Source organism: Nanorana parkeri, unplaced genomic scaffold (assembly GCF_000935625.1).
Source record: "Nanorana parkeri isolate BGI_ZX_2015 unplaced genomic scaffold, ASM93562v1 scaffold2143, whole genome shotgun sequence".
Lineage (NCBI taxonomy): Eukaryota > Metazoa > Chordata > Amphibia > Anura > Dicroglossidae > Nanorana > Nanorana parkeri.
This window is the reverse complement of record NW_017308411.1, coordinates 144,063-151,436: the sequence shown is the minus strand read 5'-3', so window position 1 is coordinate 151,436 and position 7,374 is coordinate 144,063.

The following is a 7,374-nucleotide window of genomic DNA, read 5'->3' as shown; positions in this document are numbered from 1 at the left end:
CCTTAATGGCTAAGTTTACCTTTTGGACCATGTTTCATGTTAGACCCTTGTGTAGTATGGGCATGGTATGAAACATAGATATATGGTCACATGGTCACATTTTCTTTTATGGAGATGTGTGCATATATTCTTTAACAAAAAGTGGATTTCACCTTTAATTCTACAGCATACAAAAAATTGTAGATAATTGTGCTCTTCGAACCTTGTGGTCACAGTTTGGTGAAGACCATTTTCTGTTCCACCATGACTGTCCCCTGTGTACAAAGCCAGCTCCATAAAGACACGGTGTGACCAGTTTGCTGTGGAGGAACTCGAGTGTCCTGAACAGAGCCCTCACCTCAACCCTACTGAACACCTTTGGGACGAAACAGGATGCTGATTGTGAGTCAGGTCTTCTCATCCGGCTCAATGATTTAGGGGAAGGCCCATAGACTTTTGGCTCTACAGTGTAGGTGTGATGGCAAGGTGTCCTTCCCCATACAGCGTATAAAGCGGGCATTATATTAGCACATGCGCCCCTGTAAAAAATATAATAACATGCAATGAACTTTATGATCATTTCAGAATACTTAATTGGGACAATTTATTTAAAAACAACAGATGGTCCCCAAGGTCATCCGGGTACAGTTACTGCAAATTAGAGGCATCACTTCTACAACGGCGCTCATAAAAAAAAAATACAGGTGAGAAGACAAACATTAATAAAAGGTGAATTTGTTCCACTGTGTGAAAAAACAAATAGAAAACTCGCTCAGCGGGCACGTTGTTAGGTAAGACGGCTCGTTAACTCAAATCCAAACATTTCATGGTGCACATCAGGACGGGGTCAGGAGGTTCAGCTACTGCTCGACCAAAGAATGGGCAAAAAAGGAACAATCTATGTTTTGGGGATCTATTTATAAATGATTTCACTCAACATTCACCCAGGAGTCACATTTTTCAATGGAATCCAATGATAAAATGTATTTATTGTGGTTGAAAGTTGTGTGAAAATGTATAAATAGACCCCTAAGTATACGTCCACTTAGTTACATAGTTACATAGTATTTGAGGTTGAATAAAGACATTAGTCCATCAAGTCCAACCTATTAGGATCTCATTCTAGGAGTACCCGTACCCCTGTATATTACGGTCCCTTAGGAAATCGTCCAAAAGTTTCTTGAACAAAAAAAACTTCCCCCAAAAAAAGTTGGATAGGGTGGGGAAGGATTAGAACCCCTGCCAATTCTTTTGCTGATCCATGGGTATGGCTAATCCCTGTCTCTTTATAGCCAACAATTAATTCCTGGTGAATTCCTGGTGATTTGTGCCATTCTCGAGTCTTCATAATTAATTATTAAGGGGGAGATCTTTGAGCCCCCGAAACATGTTGACTGTTCTATGTTGTTGTTTGTGAACCAATGTCAATATTAAAGAGTAACTGCAAGGGTTAACTGCCCCTCAATATCACCTGGCTGCTTGACCGGTCCCCCACAAATAATGCTTTTTTTTATCTTATTGTGCATGTGCAATTAAGGTTTTTGTTGTGAATCAGGGCCATGGCCTTGGACACAGCATCGGCAGGACACACGGCTGAGACATGGGACTGTCCCAGAAAATAAAGGACAGTTGGCATGTATGCAAGTTGACAGCCTCTGTGCAATTAGTTGGTGTTCTCTCACTCTCTAACAATGCCTTACCCTGAATTTACCATCCCGTCAGTGCAGGCCCCATCTAGGTTCCTTACCATGAAGGTTCTCCCTCTGAGAAGCTGACGTCCAACTGCCTGGTGTTGTCTTGCTGGCACCTTGCCCACTTGCATTAAATTTGCTACTCAGCGGTACTGTCCCTCCAAGATAGTGTTTGGCTATCAAGTGGTGCCTTCTTGCATGCTTCAGGCCCATGAAATGATGAGCCATGTGATGTTACTGCACTGTGATGGCACATAATGTACATAGTTACCTCCCAAGTATCTGAGGAAGATAGAGGGAGACGTTGTAGTACAAAGTACAATGCAAAGGACAAAGGAACCCTGACACATCCTTATTACACAGACCATAAAGAATTAAAAGACAAAAACAATAATCATTAAACCCACAAGTTCTTCTATTCACTACAATTCTTTCGTTATATCACTGGCATTTCAGAAATAATAAATGCAAACATTCAAAGGTTGGCTGAAAGGTTTAATGCAGTCATCAAATATGATAATTAAATAAGACCCGTTTTATAGACTACAGACCAACAGGGAGGGACAGCTGAGGAGGAAAGAGGGATTGGGTTCAAAAAGAAGGACAGTCGCTCCAAATGAGGGACCTTTAGGAGCTATGAACATGCAAGGCGCTGACTGGTAGTGGGGACCCCTTTCAGCTAACCCTGTGCATGCATCGCAGAAAGATTTTGCTCTGCAGAGAATGAAGCTCCTCTCAACAGCTACTGACCAGCAGATCACGTTTTTACATTTAAAAGGACACAATATTCACACAAAGAGATATATTAGACCACATGCCAACAGCACTGTAAAGTCTCTTACATACAATAGAGCCGCTACCTAAGACATATGTCAAGGAATTTCTCCCTGCCATAATTCCCAACTCATCTTCCTTGTCTTTGGCGTTCCAGCTTCTCCTGTTACAATGCAAATCCAGCAAGGTTGGTGGGAACAACTTATAATGGTATGAAGACCAGGAACTCAACGCAGGGTGGTTAGAACACCTCATAATGAGCACAGCAGCTGTGTAGACCCGGGAACTCAATGTAGGGATGTGAGCACCCATCATAATGGGCACAGTAGGTGTGCAGACCTGGGAACTCAGGAAAGAGGGGGTGGGAACCCTCATAATGGGCACAGCAGGTGTACAGACCCCATAGCTCAGCAAAGTGATGATGGAAACCCTTCATAATGAACACAGCAGGTGTGCAGACCCAGGAACTCAGTGCAGGGATAGTGGGAACCCCTCATAATGGGCACAGCAGGTGTGCAGACCCAGGAACTCAGTGCAGGGATAGTGGGAACCCCTCATAATGGGCACAGCAGGTGTACAGACCCGGGAACTCAGCAGAGGGATGGTGGGAGCTCCTCATAATGGGCACAGCAGGTGTACAGACCCGGGAACTCAGCAGAGGGATGGTGGGAGCTCCTCATAATGGGCACAGCAGGTGTACAGACCCGGGAACTCAGCAGAGGGATGGTGGGAGCTCCTCATAATGGGCACAGCAGGTGTACAGACCCGGGAACTCTGCAGAGGGATGGTGGGAGCCCCTCATAATGGGCACAGCAGGTGTACAGACCCGGGAACTCACCAATAGAGTTCATGAGAGACAGAAGAAAATATCAGTTTTGGGTGTTGCTTTAATTCTAAGCATCTCCAGTGTAACACAATTAAAACCTGATTTTAGCTCCTTTCACATCTGCAGTGAATAGCATGAATAGCAATTCTAAAATCCCACAGTCACCCATTTACCTCAAGCTGCCTATTTGGGCAATAGTAGGCCAAAATCTGCGGTACATTTTAACCTTTTGTTCCAAAGAGAGAGCCTAAGAAACAAAGAACAAAGTTGAGTTGTTCCTCAGGTTTTATCCTTGACTGCCGTCCCCCTTTAAATGAAATGTGTGTCATTTTTCTGTTTACACGGCATTCTTTCGGCACCTGCTATGTTGTTGCCTGACAGATATTGTTTTTTAAATATTTTAATATGCATTGCGTGGGTCCTTTGGTTTCCGTTGTGCAGCCAGGGGACCTAAATAAAAGGACGGCAGTAGTTCCAGCAGTTTGAATAAAAAAGACTTGGATGCATGCTGAATAATTCAGGGCTGCGCACAAGGAAGATGTATTGCAAGTTCTGACAAACTCTCCAGCTGCTGGTCTGTTTCACAGCTCAGATTGTAAATCACCCGGCATTTCCACGGCAAGCCAGTCTGTGCTCCTCACTGAAGCAATAAGAAATCTATAGAGTAGAAGTTGATAGTGTAGAATTACAGAACACAGCACGAGATGTTGGTAGATAATACACCATTATAGAATGCTCCATGAGAACTCTGAAACCTAAGATGGACACAATATCCAAATATCAACTTTGTCCAGGCTGGATCTCCTGCCCACCCACTCCACTTCCCTTGCTCCCTGGGAACCCTGGAACCTAGCGTGCGTACACTATGTAAATATCAGCTATGGCCCTAGTTGGAGCTTTTCTACCCCCCTTCCCCTGCTTCCTCGGATCTCTGGAATGTGGGGTGCATACAATATGCAAATATCAACTTTTGGCCAAGCTGGAGCTCCTGCACCACCCACTCCACTTCCTTTGCTTCCTGGGATCTCTGGATTGTGGGGTGCATACAATATGCACATATAAGACTTGGCTCAAGTTGGAGCTTTCCTAACCCCCATTTCATGCTCTCTGAGAACCCTGGAAGCTGAGATACAAACAATGTGCAAAAATCAACTTTGGGCCAGGTTGCAGCTTCTGCCTCCCCCCTTTCCCCTGTTTCTTGAGAACCCTAAAACCTGGGGTACATTCAATATGCAAATATCAGCATTGGTTTGCACTCCCCCACCCCCCGTTCTCGTCTACTCATTTATGCATATTCCTTTTTAAAAAAAATATAACGTGTTCTATGTTGGAGTGTTCGTGCAGTTTGTAACTGAACTTATATGTATGGGAAAAACAATAAAAATCTTTTGAAACTAAAAAAAAAAAATATAACGTGGCTCTGTCCTTACAAATAAATAATAAAGCTGCTTGCAAATAAAAAGGATTGCCACCTGGAAAAACCTGTAGCAGCATCCGTTGCCCATCTATGCCCATGTGCACGCTGTTTTGATAGGGCGAAGCTTTGCCCCTCCTTGGTGATGACAGTGCCCCGCCTCTCCCCTTCTACACATTCCTATTGGCCAGTCCATCATAGTGAGTGTGTAAAGGGTAAGTGAGTAAACTCTGACACTACATGGAAGGTGGAGGGAGAACAAGAGCATCACATCAAAAGTTCAAGAGTCCAAGTATACAGTATTTATTTAATCTCAGAAGTTCAAGTGTAAGAAAGGAGGCAAGCCAAAACATTATGGAGCTACAAGGTTGACCATTTATTATGGGTTAGGTTTGGTTGGTTAATAATGGGAAGAATCAACTCAGGAATAAATAGGATATCTCTTCATAAGGGGTTCTTGCCCATCTTTGGACCATCTTTGGCTTTAGGGTTTGGATGCAGATTCTTGTTAATTCATTAATTAATCCTCCATTGGCTGAACTCAATGGACATGTGTTTTTGAAGCTGAGCCAACTATGTATCTACAGAGATTTATTTAAGTTAGTTAATTTATCCTATAAAAATCCAACAAAACCCGCAGTTTAAGCCCAGGTAAAGGGGGAATTCCCCTGAAACACATTGGACTGTATCATTGTTATCCTTGGAGTTCTGTACTAAAATAAGTATACTTGGGCTCCTAGACTTTTGGTGCGGCTCTCCTGTCCATCCTATACTATCTATTGTTCAACCGAGGCACCTTTGAAGGACCTTTGTGTTAGAGAAATGCCTGGTCAGCAGGGCCATCCCTATAATGAGACAGCGGTCGCCTCAGGCAGCATCTCACTGGGTTGGCGGCAGGTATGAGTAGGGAGCGGCCACAGCGTCCCAGGTTGCTAAAATCAGCAGCAAGTGAGCTGGGCGGGACATTGGACAGAGCCGCTGGACCCAGAGGAAATGTTGGACACCAACTTCTCCCCGCTGGAAGGACCATTTACTGACAGCATCCCCCACCCAAGATGGCACCACTGACAGCAACACCCCTTCCCCCCCGGCCTCAGGCAGCAAATACTGTAGGGACAGCCCAGCTGGTCAGAGTATTGAGCTCCACAGTATGGAGTTACCTCAATATTGAGGATAAAAAAACAATTCTGCATCCAATGCCTACCAAGAAGGGTCTGAGTTGTGTCCATTCAGACCAGCAATTTGGGCATAGGAGAAGGACAACAAGGTTGCCTGCCAGCACCTCTAGGTGCCCACAACTTGTATGTGCTAAAATCTTTAACAGTATGTGTAGCCACAACTTTTATCTAGTTTGAAATAATGTAGAGAAGGGTTAGAACCCCTTGTTAGCCCTTGCAGTGGGGGTAGGGACAGTCTGCAAGGGTGAAGAACTTTAAAGTGACACTAAACTCCGGAGTTAAATCTTAAAAATACATTGAAGTACCCTAACTATGAACAATGTATCTTATTTGTGTATCACTCGGCTGTAGATCCTCCAATCATCTCTGACACTGTCCTTCCTTCCGGAGGAGGGCTACTCTGTTCGCCACGGTCCCTGGTTGTGTTGTAAAGTATCTCACGTTTAGTTTACTGATTTGTATTGAGATTGTAGTCCATCCCAGCCGAGTGATACACAAATAAGATACATTGTTCATAGTTAGGGTACTTCAATGTATTTTTAAGATTTAACTCCGGAGTTTAGTGTCACTTTAAGTGTATGTTAAAGGAGAACTATGGGATTAAGTCTTTTCCCCATAGTTCTCCTTAGGGTAACGGGAGGACACAAACTAGCGTCCTCCCGTCACCCTAAGCTCAGTATACGCCACAGTACGCTACTGCTCACGGTACACTGAGACGCCGCAGCTGATGCGGATCTCGACAATTATGCCGGGATCCGCCCAGCTGCGTGACTGACAGCTGGCTCTGCCTATCTAGAGGCAGAGCCAGCTGTACCCGCCCCCTCCGTTCCACCAGTCAGCGCTGGCGGAGCGGGGAGGGGGGAATCCAGCAGAGAGCCGTGACAGGATCGAGAGGTGAGCGAACGCCGGTATGTGTTCGCTCACCTCCCGATCTACTGAGCCGACCTGTGACAGTCTCATTGTCACAGGTCGGCTAGAACTATGGGGAGGAGTGAAAAGCATTCACCCCAAAATTCTCCGTTAAGTCTTTTTTTCTAGAATAGGGACGGATTAGAACATCTGTTGGGGATTTACCCCAGGGGAGGGGGACCTACTGTAAGGGTAACTATTTTTTCTTCCCCCAGAGGTCAGCTTATAATATTTAGGTGACAGAGTTACTTTAATTGAGCTGTAAAGAGGCATAAACTGTGAAATGATATGTAAGTATCCAATCAGTGGTGGTGACTAAAGTATGTATGGTTGAGTACAGAGTAAGAGAAACATTTATGTTCTGCACAGAGCGTGTTGCATGCATGTATGCATAACAGTACAATGCCAATACTAACATTAATAAACACATTGTGCAACAGTAACTAGACGCATGCGGCCTGAACGTGATCTATTCCGGAGACAATAAACTGGAGGGACACCTGAGGAAGACTGAAGGCTTTACTCCCCCCTTGAAGAACATGGGCATGCCCTTACGTAATGTGGGCCCTGTAAATGGACACGGGTCTACCTGCCTCTCCATCT